The 19,315-nt window shown below is 39.5% G+C and overlaps 1 long non-coding RNA gene across 4 annotated transcripts in view; it reads left to right on the top strand.

The window, feature by feature from the left end:
• Nucleotides 1-19,315, top strand: part of LOC102158243 — a 1,168,296-nt gene that overhangs the window by 832,728 nt on the left and 316,253 nt on the right. For all 4 annotated transcript variants that reach the window (XR_002342080.1, XR_002342079.1, XR_002342078.1 and 1 more), the window contains one exon: nt 7,921-8,077. This is a non-coding gene — a long non-coding RNA (uncharacterized LOC102158243). The remainder of the gene's footprint in view (nt 1-7,920; nt 8,078-19,315) is intronic.

Below are 19,315 nucleotides of genomic sequence, written 5' to 3'. Positions count from 1 at the left end.
AAAGACAGAGTTCTTTGAATTTCCATTATTTCCTCAAGTTCTTGATGACCTATGCACATTTACTTTATTACCCTTAGAAGCAAGCCTGAAGAATCTAACCTCGCACAAAGGAGAATACAGTGTAATTAGTGACAATAGGTGGATAATATGACAACTGGAGGGAAAAATAAATTTTCTGGCATGATTTTCTCTGCAGCATTTTTTGTTTTTTTCCTACAAAGTAGCACTCCATTAAAATAAACTATTTTTCTGAAGACTCATTGCTAGACGAGAAATTTCAGTCTACTTTCTTATGTGCCTTAACTCTCTGTAGAAAAGTTATTTTTAAAATTTAATACCAAGAAAAAAATTCTTTGTAATCCTGTAGTCTTTCCCAGGAGGAAAAAAAAAATCTTTTATTTCTTGTTCAGTAGTGACATTTCTGATGAAAGCATTTGTTTCAGCCAATTTATTTTTGTAGCAAGCTTGATTTTATGTAGCATCACATGGCTCAGTTCAATTGACATCTTTTTTGGTGTGAGCAGGCACATCTCCAGAACAAAACTAAGGCCCAACTTGAGAACTGAATGCAGGTGTCTTCAACTGTGCATTTAAAATGTAGACGATCCAAGACACACTGCTCAAAATATTACCACGAATCCAGTATATCCAAGCTATTCGCTTGGCAGAAGAGTAGCACAACCCTGTGCTGAACCCACTCTAGCATGAGATTTTATTGATGCAATTGCCTGGAGTGCATTGGGCCACTATATCCATAAAAATAATAATTAAGCTGTGGGATGTATTACATTCCACGTCTTAGCACCTGAACTATGCTCAGAGCATTGATTAATATTTCTATTTATGTCTCGTTTTCTGTTGTTGAGTAAGGTACCTACAGGCCATCCATCATCTTTCATTTCCATTTTACTTTTATCACTACCTCTATTAAAAGGGAATCAAGAAAGCAATGGAGTTTCTTTTCTAATAAAACAATAGAACAGCCTAACTCCTGAGTGTGATTGAAATCTTCTAGGTTTAGTTGCATTTTTATTTGAAACTGATGAGTTGTAGTCATGCTCACTGATTCCATGCATAGCATGATGAAAGGAGGATGTGACTAACACACCATACACAGTTTGTTTTTTAAGCAGCCTTCATAACTCAACCTCTCATGCATTCAGGCAATTCCTCACCGTAATAGGACCAAAGGCAGTTCCCACCAGCAGATCCTAGATCTGGAAGCTATCTTTCCCAGACCCTCCTGTAAACAGCTCTGATGTAAAACTCAGACTGCCTGGCACCCTCCCACTCTGCTTGTACACATTAATATTTCACTCTCCTACCTACCATGTGAGTATGGGGAACAACTGGAAGAAAAATCCATTCTGTGTCTAGTAGATTGCCCAGACTGGCTAGAGCTCTAGATGAAATACTGAGAGGACGGTGACTACAGACTTTCCTTCTTCTCGATCCTTGCTTTAAAATTTCCCCAATCATCCACAACAGTGTAACCTGTAGAATTTTCTTCCAAGTTTTGACACAGGACAGGGAGCAGTTATAAAGAAAGCTGCCTTACTTGACAAGCAGTGTTTTGCATTCCTTTTGAAGGCAATGGGTGTGGCTCTCCAAGTCCAAGTCCACCCCGCGAAGATGTAAAGCAGGAGGGAGGAGTAGGGATGCTTGCATGTTGCATTTGAGGGGTGGAGTTTCAGCCAACATCTAGGCTGGCTCATCTGCATTTTTGTTGTCTGATATTAGTCCAAAAAAGGCTAGAAGTTGCCAGCAGGAGCTTCAGAGGGAGTTGGGGAGAATCACAGAAGCCAACTAATTAACTCAGATGAGTGCCTGGGACAGGAAGTCTACAGTAACTAAGCAGGACAATTAGGGATTGAGAACCAGGTAGCAAGGCTCTACAGGATCAAGAAATTATGAATTACTCAGAAAGGCAGACCTAATAACAGCAGATCCTGAAAAACAACAAAAAGAAACATACAAACAAAACAAAGCGTTAACAGCCAAAGAGAGAACTTATTGAGGACTTGAGAGAAAACAAGCATCACCAGCAACTTCTTGAATGTTTGCAATAATGAAATTTTCTGATCCCTGACATCTGCCATCTCAATGTTTTGGTTGTTATCACTGAGAAAGCCCCAGGGTGGGGAGGGTGAGCTGAGAAAAACAGAAGAGTCTTTTCAAAGCAGAGTATCATACCTCCCAGTAAGGGTGGGAAGATCCATATTTTGAATTTTTCCAGGTATAATCATCAATAGCATCTCCCATAACTCTCAAAAAAAAAAAAAAAAGAATCCTCGTTTCATTGACACGGGTCATCTTATTTAGAGGGCTCCAATTTGGAGGAAAGGGGGCAGGAAATAAGGAGACAGTCATCATCCATTTATTCAATAAATAGATATTGATCGTTTACTCCCAGCCAGGTTCTGGTGATACTGCTGTAAATTAGATAACCATATCTGCTCCCACAGAGTCAATTATTTAACAACGAAGACAAATAGCTGAAAGGGACAGTAAATCCCAGTCATAGTCTGATTAAAACTACTTTAATAAGGATAACCAGATGGTAATTTGAGACTGATATCAGAAAATAACATAAATATTCCCAAAGCATGAAATCTAAAACATCAAAAGCTGTAGATAACAGGATGCATACCTGACCTTCTAGCCCTTGTAGTGAACTGGACAGCATATCCCCTTGTTGCACTCCACCCCAACTTGATAGGTAGGAGCTGGTAAAGTTTCTTTAATAGATATAGGAGTGATTTAGTCTGTTAGCCTCTCCATCTGCAAATATTCATGAGTTGCTACAGGGCTCAGAACACTTGGCCAGCTGGGTGTGCCATGGCCAACCAATAGGCAGACCTTATTTTCACAGAGCTGAATTAGTTGCGTTCTGGGCAGGCAGAACGATCCTAAAACTTACAGACTAGCATTACTGGATAGCTAAAAGTCAAACCAGGCATACACGATTTTTGAAAGTAGTTTATATTTTGTATTTTTAAAAAGCAAAAAATAGAAAATTAAAAAAAAGTATTTCTACTGCAATCCTACCAGGTGCCTAAAAATTTCATTGGATTAACAAGCACTCTCTCAATTTCTACATTTTAGTAGGAAACTTAGTGGAGATGGATCTTTATTGAAGGGCAGCTCTCAAAAAGAGATCGTAATGGGCAACTGCTCCATGAACTAAAACAATAAATAGTTAATAGGAGGTCGAAGGCAGCTACAAGGGAAGAGCAATGATTCTAAAGGGGACTAGGCAGAGGAGAGGGCTATAATTTGGTGAAGGAGGGGAGAAGAGGAGTGGGCTGTAACCAAAGAGAAATCTGCCTCCTGCTTGTACATTATACCATGTGAAATTTTAGGTGACTGTTATCTAATGTACAAATTAAAATGAGCACTGGCACTAGAACTAGACTAAAATCCTCCACTACCCCTCCTTAATTTTAGTAATACATGGCAGACTTGGAAAAAAAGAAAAAGAAAAAAAGCAACTGAGGTAGTTATCATGAAAAATAGACACGTAACTGTCCTAGGTGTCCCTTTACTGGTTTCCCAAATTACATGTCTCTGTGTTTAAGAACACGTGGTATGTCAGAGTGTGGAGGGGTGAGTCTTTATTTTTGTGCTTAAGAACTCCACGTATCTTTATTTAGCCCCAGGTCTGACATCTTGCCCCAAATTCCTTCATTGGGATTTCCTGCCACTCTGTTTATCCATTGCCTTTGGCCTCCTGCTGCCTAGCAGAGCACCTGTTACACTATTACCTCCCACTCGATTGCTGTCCTCTGAGAAGCAGGGGAACAGTTGGTATGGCATTTACAGCTGTCCTCCCACCATTGCTGCACCTCCATCATTTCCAGCACACTGGCTTCATTCATATCTGCACACCACACACCTTCCCTCCTGTCACAACATCCAAGATAGTGAGGTCAGGAGGATCTCCTGAAACTGAGTTAAAGCTTATCATTATCCCCCACTACCAGTACTAAATGCTATTATTTATATTAAAAAAAAAAAAAAACTATGTGTAACTGTATTTCTTCCCCAAACAGAGAATTATTATTTAGATTAACCCAAATACCTAATGATATAATAAACCCGAGTTAGTGTAAGAGAAAAAATTACAAGCATATATGCAGAGTTTCAAATCAAACAACTAATTGACTTCTTTAAAAAAAATCTCTTGGAACCAAACTCTTAAAATCATTAAATTCCTTTTGTTTTGATTCCTCAATCATCAAGCAGGCTTCTGATCTTAGTCTACTTTCCCCAATGGGAGCAGTACCCCGATGGGTTGATTCAAGTATTCCAAGCTACTTACTAGTTAGAATTCCCAGTGTAAATGAGTAACTTCTCAAGGTGGCCTACAGCGACTGCCCTGGGATGGTAACTGCTATGACTCTGCTCTCTGCGGGATCATGACAACTCCCTGGAGCCAGCCAATTACTGGACAAGGTAGAAAAGTTACCTTGTTTCCAGGGCACTCACAACATTTAGGGATTCAAACACTGCCATATCATTCAGAGTCAAAGAACACTAGTGACCGATTAAGCTGACTCATCTCAAAACCATAGCTGATACCCAGGTGAGAGTGAAATTTGGTTGAAATCAAAGGAGAAAAAAAAAAATTCATGTTCCTCAAGGGTGACAACCAGTTTGTATTTATTTTTGAAACCTTATAGTCTAGCATAATTCTTCCGAACTAATTTAGTTTCTAACTATAAGATTTTTGTCTATTTACCACCTATGTTAAACTTAGGTGTTTTTTTAAATAAACATTAAATTACTTTTTTAAATTTAGCCAAATTTGATGACTTCTTCCAGAATTTTATGTGCTAAGTTATATTTTTATTTATGCATATGTCATGTATCTATACATTTTATCTGTACAATCACTTTAATAAAATCATCACATATATGATCAGTGAAACACACAATTACACTTAAAGGAAATATTCGTTATTCTCAGCACCTGGAAATCAGAGAGCAGAGGCTGATAGATGATGTAGTAGCCCAGCCCCATACCCCAAGAGTACCCAGCTGACCCTGCCCCCTTTTCCCATGAACCTGGGACTCATCTCAGACTCCTTCTGAGACCATTACTCTAGATAACTGCTTTGAATAGTCAGAATGGCCAAGGGGTAAAACCTGCTTACCATCCTGACTTTAGCAAATTTTCTAATGGACAGTAGCTCTCAAATTTGTCAAGGCTTTTGCCAAGTGCTTTATGGGATGGTGACACTCTTGACCAGTTAAGAGTAATCTGAGGCTATTGAGATTTGCAGGAACAGTGGTGTATATTTCACTGGTCAGTATATCCTGTGCCTGAAAAATGCATTTACAAGACACAAGGCTCAGGTTAGAGATGTTAGCAAGTGACCATGTCCAGAGACTTTTTTTTCATCAGATCTGGAAACCTAGACAGGAAGAGACACAGAACACATTGACTTGAAACTGGGTGGCATTTGTCTTATGTGTTTCTTTCTTTGTTTGGATTAAAAACCTAATAGGTTTGGTTTCTAGCAAAAGCCTGCTCCTAATTTTATCAACAAACACTGTAAATATCCATGACACTGTAAATATCCATGACATGGGTGTTAGGTGGATTGGGTAGGAAGGGATAGAGCTAGAATCACCCTGCCTCAAGGGATCTGTGCTGTTACCTCTTGCCTATCGGGTCTGACAATGACATTTTCTAAGGTGATGGACAGGTTTATGAAGGATTTTTCTTGTTTTACTAAGAGGCTATCAATTTGTCATCCCAAGATGATGTTGGTTGACTGATAATGCCACAAAAGAACATTAAAAATGTTTTTTTCTTTTTCCACACTTTATCCAAGTTATTTTATAACCCAATATTTTCAAAAAGGCCACTCCTATCTCTTTAGCAATCAGCATTTGCTTTAAATGGGAATTCTCAGGCTGCAGAGTGAGCAGTAAAAGGTAGAATTGAGCTAGACATGGACATGACAAGGTGCAATATTCAGTGTGTATATCAGATTTAATTTTGCTTGAGAAACGAATTTCTTCAGCTTATTTTTTAATTAGCTTAAGCAACTGCATTCTGGAGCCAATAACACAGGCTTGTGGGAACTGAATTACTGAAAAGGTTCTGAGCCCAGGCTCTAAATCACAGGCCTTGAGCTGATCTCATAATTAACACCGAGCCGAAGCACTGCATCAAATGCTGTAGAAAACACTGCCAAAGGGCGGATGGGGAACAGGCAATCATCAGACCCAGGCAGTAGCATCTCAGGGACTACAAAGCTTTGCTGAACGTTGGAAAGTCAGTTACATCAACGTGCTAAGCAGTTAATGTCCTGTCAGGCACATCTGTGTTTACTGCCATCAGATACTCCCAGCTGTTCACATTGCCTCTGTTTGATGGTCATTCTGGGACCTGCCTGATGTTGGGAAGCATGTTATTAGACAAGTAAATTCCTTACTGAAGATTGATCAAGGAGGGATGTAAACTCTGGGATGTTGGAGTTGGTTCATAAACTCAAGGACAGAGACGTGTACTGGCAATTACAGAAGGTGAATTTATTTAGGACTCTTGATCAGAGCTTTTAGGAGTCTGTTATTGCTTTGGTGTAAATCATGCTTTGAAATCATTCCTGTAGTCAGGTTCTTTTAGGGCACCTCAAGTAGATATAAAACATTTCTTTCTTGCAGGGACTGGAAGCAGTCAGGCGCCCTGCTACTAGCCAGATAAGGGAAAAGAGCCATTGAGCTGCTAAAAGCAGCCTCTTAATCACAGCTGGTTACTGAGGCCAGGTGCCATGGATTTAGGAAAGAAAGAGAAGCGTGTCCGTGCTGAGGATCCTTAGTTTGCCCAGCCCAGATCTCTGCTCGGCCCTTCTCTTCCACACTCAGTGCTCAAGGAAGCTTCGCAGGACATCTTAGCCCTCTGGCTTTCCCTTGAGCTCAACCCATGGGGGCCCCTGGCAGGAAGGACACGGAAGGTAAGAGAGCCTCTCCCACTTTCTGGCCAGCCTTCCCAACTGGCTCTATGAAAGGTCACAGAGCAAAAGCTCCAGGATTCTCTTCTTCCAGCTTTCTTTGAGCCCAGGCAGTATCTGCAGCTCTCTTGTTCCCAGGGTGCTGGCCATCCCCTCTGGTCCCCGTACCCAGCCCACACATCTCTTCCTCAATGAAACCCTCCTTTTACTATCCTTGTCCGAGTATACCAGCCTCTTGGGACCCTGTATGGCATAATATCCCTGCCCCAAACAAATGGACAGGCTCTCTAGGGGGAAAAAAACTAATTGATGCTTCACCAGGGGATGAGACTGTGAAGTCCTTGCCGTTTCCTCCCACTCTCTCTTTCTCCCCGCAGTATACTTCCAGGAGAGAGGAAATAGGAAGAAAACCTCACAAGTCAGCATCATTCTCAAGAGCTGGACATGGTCTTACACAAACTTTCACCATCAGTCCCAGGGGCTTTCCACCCCATTCCATTCTTGCTCTCTGTGCTCTTTCTCCCCAGGCAGCCTAACTAGAAACCTCTGGCATGTGCTCTGGACAAGAGATACAGTCTGATGTGACCCCAGATGTCCTGGTCTGTGCAGAAACTAGACACCCAGTTACAGTTAAACTGAAATATTCAAGCTTGGACTCCCCTACTACTACTTACAACTGTACTTGGCCATTTGGGTGCATTGGTTAGAAGAGTTGGTGAAAACAATTTAACATAAATGCAAAGATGCCACACAAAGTACGAGTAACCAAGCCCTTTCCTACCTACTTATTGTAGCTGTTTCCTGCTCATGCACAATTATATCTGGTGGCCTGTTATCAGGGGATAGGCTTTGGTTTCAATCCCCAACCCAAGAGAAATTGAAAGATGCATATGAAGAGGGAAGTGCTCAGTGGTGGTATTGATTGTTAACCTTCTTCATACAATTTTTCTATGCTTAGGATGTAGGACCTGGATTTTTCCTGGAGTGATCCAGCAAAGCCAAATGGCTCAGAATCCTCAGAAAGCTCCCACTGGTCAGAAGAACTTCTAGCTGCTCTGTGCTGCCTTTATTATTGGTTATGGGCCACCTCCGTGGAACTGCTCAGGTCTCCCCAGGTACAGCAATTTCTTTTCGGCAACTTTATTGTCAAATAGCCTGCCTTCTAGGTATGTTGTTATCACTGCAGTCAATCGATGTTTCTGACATTATTCTTGGCAAGCTCAGTTTTCAAAGGCCCTGCTCAGGAAGAAAGTATGAAAAGCCTGGTACTCTTTTATGCACGTTTTCCTTCTTGTGTGTTGTATTTTACAAGGATAGAGGTGAAGAAATTAAAGTTTTGAAAAACATGGCACCACTGAATAAAGACTCTCTATCCCATGAGAGAGTACTGAGGTGTGAGGAGTTTTAGTAGACAGTTTGAAATTGTTCAGTTTTCTGTTAATCATATGTAGTAGATTGACCAAATTTATCTCATATCAAAACTCACGTATGCAGTGAAAACATGAATACTTTATTTTGTCTTAAACCAATCTGAGCTTCCAACCCCATCACTATCCCCTCCCCAAGCCTTGCCAACTCCCCATCTCCCACCTACTGCTTAGAGGAAAAAAAATTGCTCTATATTCAATCCTGTTGAAAGTGTCATCCATTCTGATAACTTAAGCAGCCTGTTAGTAATGTTTAGTCTTTTGAGTAAGTGTGGGTTTCTCTGAGGTAGCCCCCATCCCCTTCCTCTTCCCTTGTGATGTCTGGGCATGTTGGCTGAAAGAGGTGGCTTAGAAAACTCGGCAGGAGTGGAGAAGAGTTAGGGCCCTTTTATCCCAACTGTTCTGCCTTGTATCCATTTATGTGCCGCTTTCTATGAAAGTGTTCTCAGCTGGAGTGACTTGTGATTTTTAACTCACTTCACTTAGCACCTATTAGTATTCTCTGGTTTGGATTTGGGTTTGTGCTCTTTCTACAGACTTCTGTGAGATGCAGCTTTGACTTTGATTTGACCCCGTCTTGGTTATCCCCTCAGCCCCCCATGCCAGAGAGCATCTTATCTCCCCTCTTCAATTCCTGCAGCCTCTTCTCCAGTCAGACTCTACTACTATATGCTATGCCTACACCAGTTGGGAACCAGGGGTGCTTGGGAAACTAAATACAGGAGGTCCCCTCTGCCTGGACCACCAGCTTGACATGATCTTTGCTTTATCAGGGTAAGAAGGTCTCCTCTCAGAGTCACACATGCAGATAAGGGCAGGAGCTGATACCCTCAATAGTCCATTTGAATGTATTTAACATGACTTCTCTTCTCCATGATGATACCCATAGGGGAAAAGTCAGTAGACATCTCTATGGCCATATAACTTGTCTCTCTACCTACCTCTGTCTCATCATACAGATTTTCTGGGATCATAAAGAAAGCCCTTATTTAAAGGCTAATGTGTACCTTTCTTAGTAATTCCTGCTAAGCCCCAGTAATATCGGAAATATCTTCTCTATACCATATGAATTAGCCAGGTAAAGCAATGCCAACTGTTGTAACAACTCTAAATCTTGGTCACATGATACGGGACAGATTTTTTTCTCAGTCCCGTCACTGTCCAGTGGACCAGTGGGTTTTTGGAGACCAAGATGCTCTGATGCATGGAGTTATTCAGGGCCCTAGGGTCCTTCCAACTTGTGGCTGTATCATCTTCTCCAGGACTCAGTATATCTGAGTTCTCCACTGGGTCCTCTGCATTTGGCTGAAGCTGAGGAGTGCCCAGGTTTGGAGGCAAGGCCCAAAAGTAATAAACATCTCTCCCCTCCTCCCTCCATTAGTCCCTTAACTGAAAGAGAGACTAGGAAACACCATCTTCCTGGGTGTCCAGGAGCAATATGACACAGGTGTGATGAACATATGGCAGTGTCTCTGTCACAATCTAGTGATACAGTCTATTAACTGAGCCCACCAAGATAGAGTTGACATTGTAATGGCGAGGTAAGGAATGGGAAGAGAATAAGTGAATTTTAAATATCCACTCTCAAGCTGTGGGCTTCCTTTTCAGAAGCTAAATATCTTTCACTTCAAGTTCCTTTTTAAAAGAAATACTAATCTCCCCTGGGAATATGGGTCTCTACTGTGAGCTTGTGTGATGGTCTGGTATGCAGGCATAGAGGAAATAATTTTTAATAATTTAACAATTACTGCATTAAAATAAAATTGGAACAGATTTAATGATCCTTCCTCAACACAAATATGAATATGAGAATGAACTAGAGCATAGACAAGGGTCATTGAAGGAAGATAAACTCACTGGTTAGAAATCATTTAGTAAAAACATTTTGCAAATAAATCCTGGCCTACACCTAAGGCTACTTCAGAGATATGCAACCCATGCAGTCATTCAAAAGGACTTCATGCTTGATTCTGCTATAACCATCGTGAAATTTTTAATAATTTTTTAAATGGGGCCCTTCATTTCTCTTTGGCGCTGAGCCCCACAAACCAGTAGCCTTATCTGCCCACGTGTGGTCATGTCCAAAGGTGATGAGATAGATCTGGATGCTGAGTGCCTTGCAACCACATTCTGAGAAGCCCCTGAGATTTGGTGGCAGTTCCTCCGAGGCCTCTGCATGATGGAGATGGAGGGGAATGGAGAAAATGTTCTGCTGCCCACTTTTTTTGTTGTGTGCATGAGGTTTATGCATAATGACGCATTTGAAGAATGAAATCGGTGCTAAAACGAAGTTGAAAACCATTGGAATATACAATTCCTCTCTTCTTTGGTACTGTAACAAAAAGTCAACTGCAGTGAGGTGAAAAGAGATCTAAAACTTGGTTTCAGAGCGGCCGGGTTTATTTCCTAATTCTGTCATTTATTCACTTTGAGACCTGACGCATGACTTAGTATATAAATATGTTTTAGGAGTTACCATCGTGGCTCAGTGGTTAACGAATCTGACTAGGAACCATGAGGTGGCGGGTTCAATCTCTGGCCTTACTCAATGTGTTAAGGATCCGGTGTTGCCATGAGCTGTGGTGTGGGTCGCAGATGTAGCTCGGATCCCGCGTTTCTGAGGCTGTGCCATAGGCCGGTGGCTATAGCTCCGATTAGACCCCTAGGCTGGGAGCCTCCATATGCCGTGGGTGTGACCCTAGAAAAATACAAAAAGACAAAAAAAAAAAAATATATATATATATATATGTACATATATATATATGTATATATATGTATGTATGTTTTAAATAGGTTTCTTGGAGTTCCTGTCATGGCTCAGTGGTAACGAACACAACTAATATCCATGAGGACCCAGGTTCGATCCCTGGCCTCACTTGGTGGGGGATCCAGCATTGTCATGAGCCGTGGTGTAGGTCGCAGATGTGGCTTGGATCCCATATTGCTGTGGCTGTGGCAGGCCGGCAGCTGCAGCTCAGATTCCGCCTCTAGCCTGGGAACTTCCATATGCCATGGATGTGGCCCTAAATAAGTAAATAGGTTTCTTTATTTTTAACCATGTCTATGTAAAACTAATACAAAAATTGATGATTAACTATCAAAGGTGTGAAAAAGAAACAATAGAGCATATTTGATTCCACATTTCTTGGCTGTTGATTATAGGCCTTACATGACAGGTATTATTAATAGCATTGTATTGTCAACTCCACAGAAATGTTAAAATGAAATGTACAAGTTATCAGTCAAATGTGGCTTTCCAAAGAGTGCTTAACTAAATGTCATTTAGTACTTAAAGTGTTGAGAAACATCACTTCTCTTCCCCAGTGCCCAGAGTATACTAACAGAATTAGAGTCCTAGAATTTGGCATCAGCTGGCCACCACAGCCAGCTATTTCTGAAAAATAAATGAATCTACTCTCAGCCAGTGTACCCTTAATGAATTCTAGAACCCTCTGTGAATTCTAGGACCCGCTGTGGGGGCGAAAAGGAAGACAGATCCGCATTTGGTTCTTCTTCCTCGATTTTGCTCCTTAAGCTATACCAATACAGTAAAGTGAAAACCCTGTACAAGTTGAAAAGACTTTCCCCCAAGAGCAGAGCTTCCCTTGCTTTACTTCCCCCACAGTGGGTCCCATCCCAGTTTTTCAAGACCTTCCCATTTCAGAAGGCTCTTCCCAAACAGTAGACAGCTTTGTTTCCCTCACCAGGAAGAAGGCGGGGGGACAAAGTGGTATGAAGAAATTTGAAGGAAAAAATGAAAATACCCCAGAGAGAAATAAACCCCAAAGGAAATCAATCTAAAGAGTACTCCCCTGGCAGGGGTAGCCCTTAGCCTCTTTGTCCACTATCCTGTAGGATAGTGGTCCTATTGTCCTTGCCTGCAATGCATGTAGCAGACAGGTCCCCAGGTTGGGGGTAAAGTGAGCTACATATAGAGCAGACAAAGCCTTGAGTTCTCCGTAGAAGTAAGAGTTTACAGTCAACATAAATTTCTGAATTCATGTGACTAGATCCTTCTTTTCCTGTCTTCCTCATCTGTGATGGCTTCCAGGTTTGTAGCTGGGAGCCCTGGGGTCTCATATGACTTGAAGTTGCCATATTGATTGAATATTAAAGGACTGTCAGAGGGGTTATTAGTAGGAGAACAAACATGATAATACTGATATATCTAACATTTATGAGCATGTATTGTACCTATTAGATAAGAACTGTTACATTATTTTATTTCACCTTCATCAGGTATTATAATAATACCTGAATCAAAGGATATTGGTATTATTATTTTCTAAATTTCTGAGTGAGAAAATAGAAGCTCAGAAAGATTAACTGGCTTGTCCAAAGCTGCACAGTTTGTGCATGAAAGGGTCAGGATTTATGCCTAGGATTCCTGGGAATCAGAGGCCATGCCCTTAGCCTTCTCTTAACTGCCAATTCAGGGCATAAAAATAGCATGGCTGCAGGAACCATAAAAAGGCCACTAGACTTGGTAACCTCAACTTTAAATTTATATCTAGGACTACAAAAAAAGCACAGGTACTTTGGCAATTTTCTGGTGAACTTTATCTGGGACTAGAGTCAGAGTAAATCAGTCCGTCCTACCTGTTGGCTTGGTGCTTACTAATTTCTTATTTCCTTTGAATAGTGTCTCAAAGCTGTGTTAGTGAAGGCATTATTCCCAGTGGGCAGGAGGTGATTTTCCTAATTCTTTTTCATTTTTCAAACTGGAAGACACAATTTGCATTTATATCCTGGTCCTGCAAATCCACCACGGGTCTCTTTAGCTCAAAGCTTCTATTTTCACAGTAAAGCCCATTTACCCCATTCATGCCACCACAACATGGTGTGTAGCTTGAGAATTCAATATATATCATATTTAATCATACTTTGATTACATTTTTATTACCATTTAAGAGTTTTGTTCTTTTTTCTAATTCTTGTAGTTGGTAGGGTTAGGTTATTGATTTCAGATTTTTCTTGTTTTTTGGGGGGAGGCCTGGGTGACTCTTTCACTAAGAACTGCTCTTGTGGCATCGCATAAAATTTTGTATGGTTGTGTTTTCATTGTCAATAATGTCAAAGTATTTTTTAATGTCCTTTTTGATTTCCTCATTGACCCATTGGTAAAAGTTTGTCTAAGAGTTAGTAAGAAAATCCACTCCTTTTACATTTTCTTATATATAATTATTTTTATTTTTTCCACTATAGCTGACTTACAGTGTTCTGTCAATTTTCTACTGTACAGCATGGTGACCAGTTACACATACATGTATACATTCTTTTTTCTCACATTATCATGCTCCATCATAAGTGACCAGACATAGTTCCCACTGCTACACAGTAGGATCTCATTGCTAATCCATTCCAAAGGCAATAGTCTGCATCTGTCAACCCCAAGCAACCCATCCATCCCACTCCCTCCCACTTCCCCTTGGCAACCACAAGTCTATTCTCCAAGTCCGTGATTTTCTTTTCTGTGGAAAGGTTCATTTGTGCCTTATATTAGATTCCAGATATAAGTGATACCATATGGTATTTGTCTTTCTCTTTCTGACTTACTGGCTCAGTATGAGAGTCTCTAGTTCCATCCATGTTGCTGCAAATGGCATCCTTTTACATTTTGGTGACCTTGATTCAAATATGAAAAGATAGCTCTAAAACATCATAGCCTTACACAAATGAACCCTTGCACAGAAAAGAAAATCATGGACATGGAGAACAGACTTGTGGTTGCCAAGTGACAGGAGACAGGAGTGGGATGGACGGGGAGCTTGCAGTTAATAGATGCAGACTATTGCCTTTGGAATGGATAAGCAATGACATACTGCTGTGTGGCACTGGGAACTATATATAGCCACTTATGATGGAGCATGATAGTGTGAGAAAAAAGAATGTATATATGTATGTGTGACTGGGTCACTTTGCTGTACAGTAGAAAATTGACAGAACACTGTAAGTCAGCTATAATGGAAAAAAATAGAAATTATTAAAAAAGAAAATAATAAATAGAACATTATACCATTAGAGTATAATAAGCATTTTAAGATAATACTAATCCTATGACAGAATCTCTGGCAAATAAAACCACTCATGTTGCAACAGAACAAAGGGTGGGGGGAAAAATGTAATTGTAATGTATACATGTAAGGATAACTTGATCCCCTTGCTGTACAGTGGGAAAATTTAAAAAATAAATAAATAAATAAAGTAGTTTTCTTGTAGTCAAAAAAAAACAAAAAAAAAAACCACTCAAGTTTTTAAACAAAAATTTCCTGCTAGACTATACATGAAGACAGGATGTGGTTCACCACTTTATGCTCCCAGCCTGGTACAGGGCACAGCATGTAGCAAACAATCACCAAAGAGTTTAGAAGAATAAATACAGAACTACAAATCCCACTTGTTCTCTTTATAGCCCCTTTCTCATATTCTAGGACTGGCATTGTAGGAAGAAATTACTGACGATAGCTCATTTTAGTTTACAAAATTTTTTCACAAGGCCTTTTCTATAAATTGAAATTTTAACTCAGTCAAATCACTCCATCACCCAGTATCATTGATCAGTGATTATAGTCAGGGCATCATGCTAGGTTACACATGGTCTTACCCAAGGATAAGTTACAACCTCCCCTATGGGGCCTTGTTGTTATTTTTATCTTTCCCTGGATTTTGACTTGCTTCTAACAGCCACCTGCCTTAATAGGCTATCTGTCTAGAAATACGGGTTTACTAAAAATAAGTTTTACCAATTTGGGATTGGTAGGTAGGATGTTACCTAGAAAAATAACCAGATTTAATGTGTTAAGCTGCTTTGTACCCATTTCTATTATAAGTCCTATAAACAAAAAAGTTCATTAAATTTCTTTTACTTCATCACTGTAGTACAAAAACTCCTAAACTCCCAATCCTTCCTTGCTAAGCAGATGCTGAGAAATAGGTAGCATCCTTAACAGAGACGAGAAAGAGGTCACAGAGTCTACTTTTTTTTTTTTTGTCTTTGTTTTTCTTTGCACCGCTCCCGAGGCATATGGAGGTTCCCAGGCTAGGGGTCGAATCGGAGCTGTAGCCACCGGCCTATGCCAGAGCCACAGCAACACGGGATCCGAGCCGCGTCTGCAATCTACACCACAGCTCATGGCAACGCCGGATCGTTAACCCACTGAGCAAGGGCAGGGACCGAACCCGCAACCTCATGGTTCCTAGTTGGATTCGTTAACCACTGCGCCACGATGGGGACTCCCTACTTTTTTTTTTTCTCTTCATTTCCTCTTACAGGGCTGTCCTGATTTCCTTTAGGCCTTAGGCCTATTTTCAAGGCTGCTTTCAGCTTTATGTAGTTCTAATGGGTCCTTCTTTACTTGAGCTCCACATTACACATTGTTAATGCCAAAAAAATGTTTCCACCATTCCTGTCACCATCACTTTCTTACTGGGTGTGCCTGCATCAGTAAGTCCAATGGCAGAATCTCATTTCTTTGAATAGCTTCTCAATTTCATGCACCTACCATAAAAACAAGCAAACTGACACCCTGCCAGGAGTAGCCAGAGGAGATCTTAGAAGAGAGTTCATAATGACACTGTTGCCATATTGCATGCCTGTAAATAATTCATTAAGTCAACCACCCTTTTGTTTTAAGCAAACACAAGCAGATGCCATTTTAAATTGGATTCAGACAACAGTCTTCAGAAAAACATTATTGTAATATGACACTTAAAAAGAATAACATATTTGCTTTATTGATTTTTGCAGTAGTACTGCACGGTGATTACTTCTGTTATCCATTTTGCCTGACTCATGGGCTTTGTCCTTCGCTCTTATTATTTTATACTTGTATGAATATGTGTGGAATTTCATTGTTAACAGCAAGAGTGTGAAAAGATCATGAGATCAGCTCATAATCAATCAAGTAAACCCAAGTGATTTACCTGGTCAACACTATCAGTAAGTTTGTAAAACTTAGTCCCAGAACAGAGCTATGCTGACTTCTTGATTCAGAAGAATAGATGTATCCAGATTATAAAGAGAAATTGAAGAGTTTCTAAAAGAGAAACATCTCTTTCTTGTTTTAAGGATTCATATGTTACTGTATTGTAGATCAACCAATGTATGTGTAACAGTCTCATAAAGTTTGCAGCCAAAAAAATAAGGGTTATATTTTCTAAAAGGTAGATTTGTCTGTGCTGACAGGACAATTTACTTCTTGAATTTATGTATTTATTAATACTGCATTTTGTTCCAGGAAAAATTTTATCTGATTTACTCCTTGAAATGGCCATTTAAAAAATCTGTATTCAATAAACTGATTCATATTGATTACTACAGTAGTTTGCAATCTTAGCTGTACATTAGAATCACATGTGAGAGCTTTTATAAAATACATGTGCTCTGTGCCAAGGGCTTGGATTTAATTGGTCTGAATGGGCTCTGGGCAATAGAGTCTATAAAAGCTCCCCAGATATTTCTTCTGTGCATCTGTGTTAAAAACTATTGGAATTGTCTATTGACTAGATATTTGCATTTGGGATGATCATCATAATTGGGAAATTTTTAACACATTTGAACTTAGTTATTAGCAGACAATGGATTAAAATTATTATCATGAAGATATGTATACAATTATAGGATGCTAGAACTGGAAGCAGATTTGGAGATAGGGCTTCTCCAAGGTATAAATGAATAGACATTCTAGAAGATTGCAATGATAATTAGTGGTAAGTCCAGCTTAGAATCTTAAAATATATTTGAGAATTCTTGCCCTGTTGTTATTCTGTTATACATAGAATTTGGATTGGTCAAAGTGGTGATAAATGTAAAACCTCAGGTGCAATCTAGCAAGGTCAAAAGGTATAGAGAAGAAACAGTCAAGGAGTTCTAGAGAAACAAGAGCTCAAGTCTCAAAAGTCACAGAGTGGAGAGAAGAAAACACTGAGGAGGTGAAGAGTCAAGTGTCAGCTGCCAAAGTGGCCGCAGAACACTATGACAGCAGGAACTCAAGGTAGAGTCTGAACTAAAAGTTGTCAGAGATGAGGCAGAAAGTTTGGAAATGGGCGCAGAATTATAGCAACAGTCAGAGAGGTGGAGGTGCTTCTTAGAGTCAGTGAATGAATGGCATGCTTCCTATGTAAACTCAGATTAGATTCAGTTATGTGGGTCGGCCTGGGCTCTAGGCACAGGCTGGGTGGTATGCCTGGCTAGAAGACCACAGGGATAGAGTGGGGGAAGCTGTTGTTAGTCAGCAGTACTCAGAACCTTGATAGCCAACCACCCTTGGGTGAGGGAGATACGCTTGTAAGGCGAAACCCTAGCCAGTTCTGATTATCACCGTTAGTGAATAGATTAGAATATTAGTACTGGGTTTATTAGTTCCTACAAGTCTCTCATGGAGATTAAAAATGAATGCCAGTGGCCTCTTGACCTGTAAAGCTAAGTTCCTCTTTTCTGTTAGCATCTATAAAAAATAGTAAAACTAAAATTTTGAAATGATCTTCTATTACTATCACTTCAAATACTAGTATGATAGTCACTTTAGTAGATAATTATTTATGTCATTCGGTAGGTTTTATGCATCATACATGCACTAAATTTTCTTCATATTAACCTAATAAAATAACTTTATCCCCTTTTCTTTGTAATACTTTACAGTGTACATTTTCCTCCCTGAAAAACAAAGAAGTCTTAGAGTGAAATATTTGAGGCAAACTGATAGAGATGAAATAGAAGAATAACTAAATTTCTTTTCAAAAATAGGTGGATGAAATATATGTTCTCTATAATCTTAAAAATTATTTTCCATTTAAGAAGAATCATTCTATAATATATGCAGGATTTTTAACTGTGTGTTTAGTAATGGGTTTTCAGAAAAAAAAAAATTTAGATTGCATCATAATAACTTTTGACCTAAAACTACATGAGAGGGAAGGAACATTTATGCTGACTACTACTCAACTTCCCTGTTGCAACTTAGACTCACTCATGCTTAGTTGTTTCCAAGTCATTTAAAGAAATGACTCAAAAATAAAATTTTCATTCTTGTGTAGTCTTCTAAAAGTCGAAGCTTCAAGTATTCAAGTAGCCATTTAAAATTGTCTTTACATACCAGAAAATTTTATCTCAAAATACGTGGTTAGAGAAACCAAAAATGAATTATTAAGAATTTCATAATTTATTTTAGCCCTATGCATTAGGTAATAGTCTGATCTTGATAGAGTTTGAAATCGTGTCACATGTGAAATCTATATCTATAGTATACTGATTTTTTTTTTTTTTTTTTTGAGAACAAGAACAAGCACTGAAATCTCTTTCAGAGATTTACAGCATTAATAACTGCAGGCTATTTTGAGTCACAGTCAATCTTTGTGGAAGAAATGCAGAGATTATACAGCAATTCTATTTTTTCCTTCCTGGAATTGCAAACAGATATTTCACATACAGATTATTTGAAGAAAACAGGGCATTCACACTTCAAGAATATGCCTAAGGTCATTACTTCCCTTTTTAAAAAAAATTCTTTCCGGCTGTGCTCCAATGTTCAATGAAAAAAAAGAGCACTCTGCTAAATTTATCAAGTCCAAGCAGAAACTGAAATTTAGTTGTTAGTCAGAATTACATAGTCCTCTACTTAAACCCTGGACAAGGTTTCGTAGGGAGAGAGAATGCTTGTGGATGAGATGCAGAATCTAAAGAGTTAAATAAGAATGCTCACAGCAACCTTAAATACAGCAGTAAAAAATTAGAAACAGCCCCAGAGTCCATAAATAAGAGAATAAACAAATTGTGCCAAGATCATAACAATATTCTTCTGCAATAAAAAAAAAAAAGAGCAAACCACTGTTATGCCCAACAATAAACTGATTGAAAGAAGTATTACCCAGAAATGATCCATTTATATAATGTTCTAAAGAAATCTGTGATGGGGACAAAAAAATGTG

This window comes from Sus scrofa, chromosome 2 (assembly GCF_000003025.6).
Source record: "Sus scrofa isolate TJ Tabasco breed Duroc chromosome 2, Sscrofa11.1, whole genome shotgun sequence".
NCBI lineage: Eukaryota > Metazoa > Chordata > Mammalia > Artiodactyla > Suidae > Sus > Sus scrofa.
The sequence above is the reverse complement of the archived record's forward strand: the minus strand, read 5'-3'. Positions and strand labels throughout refer to the sequence as shown.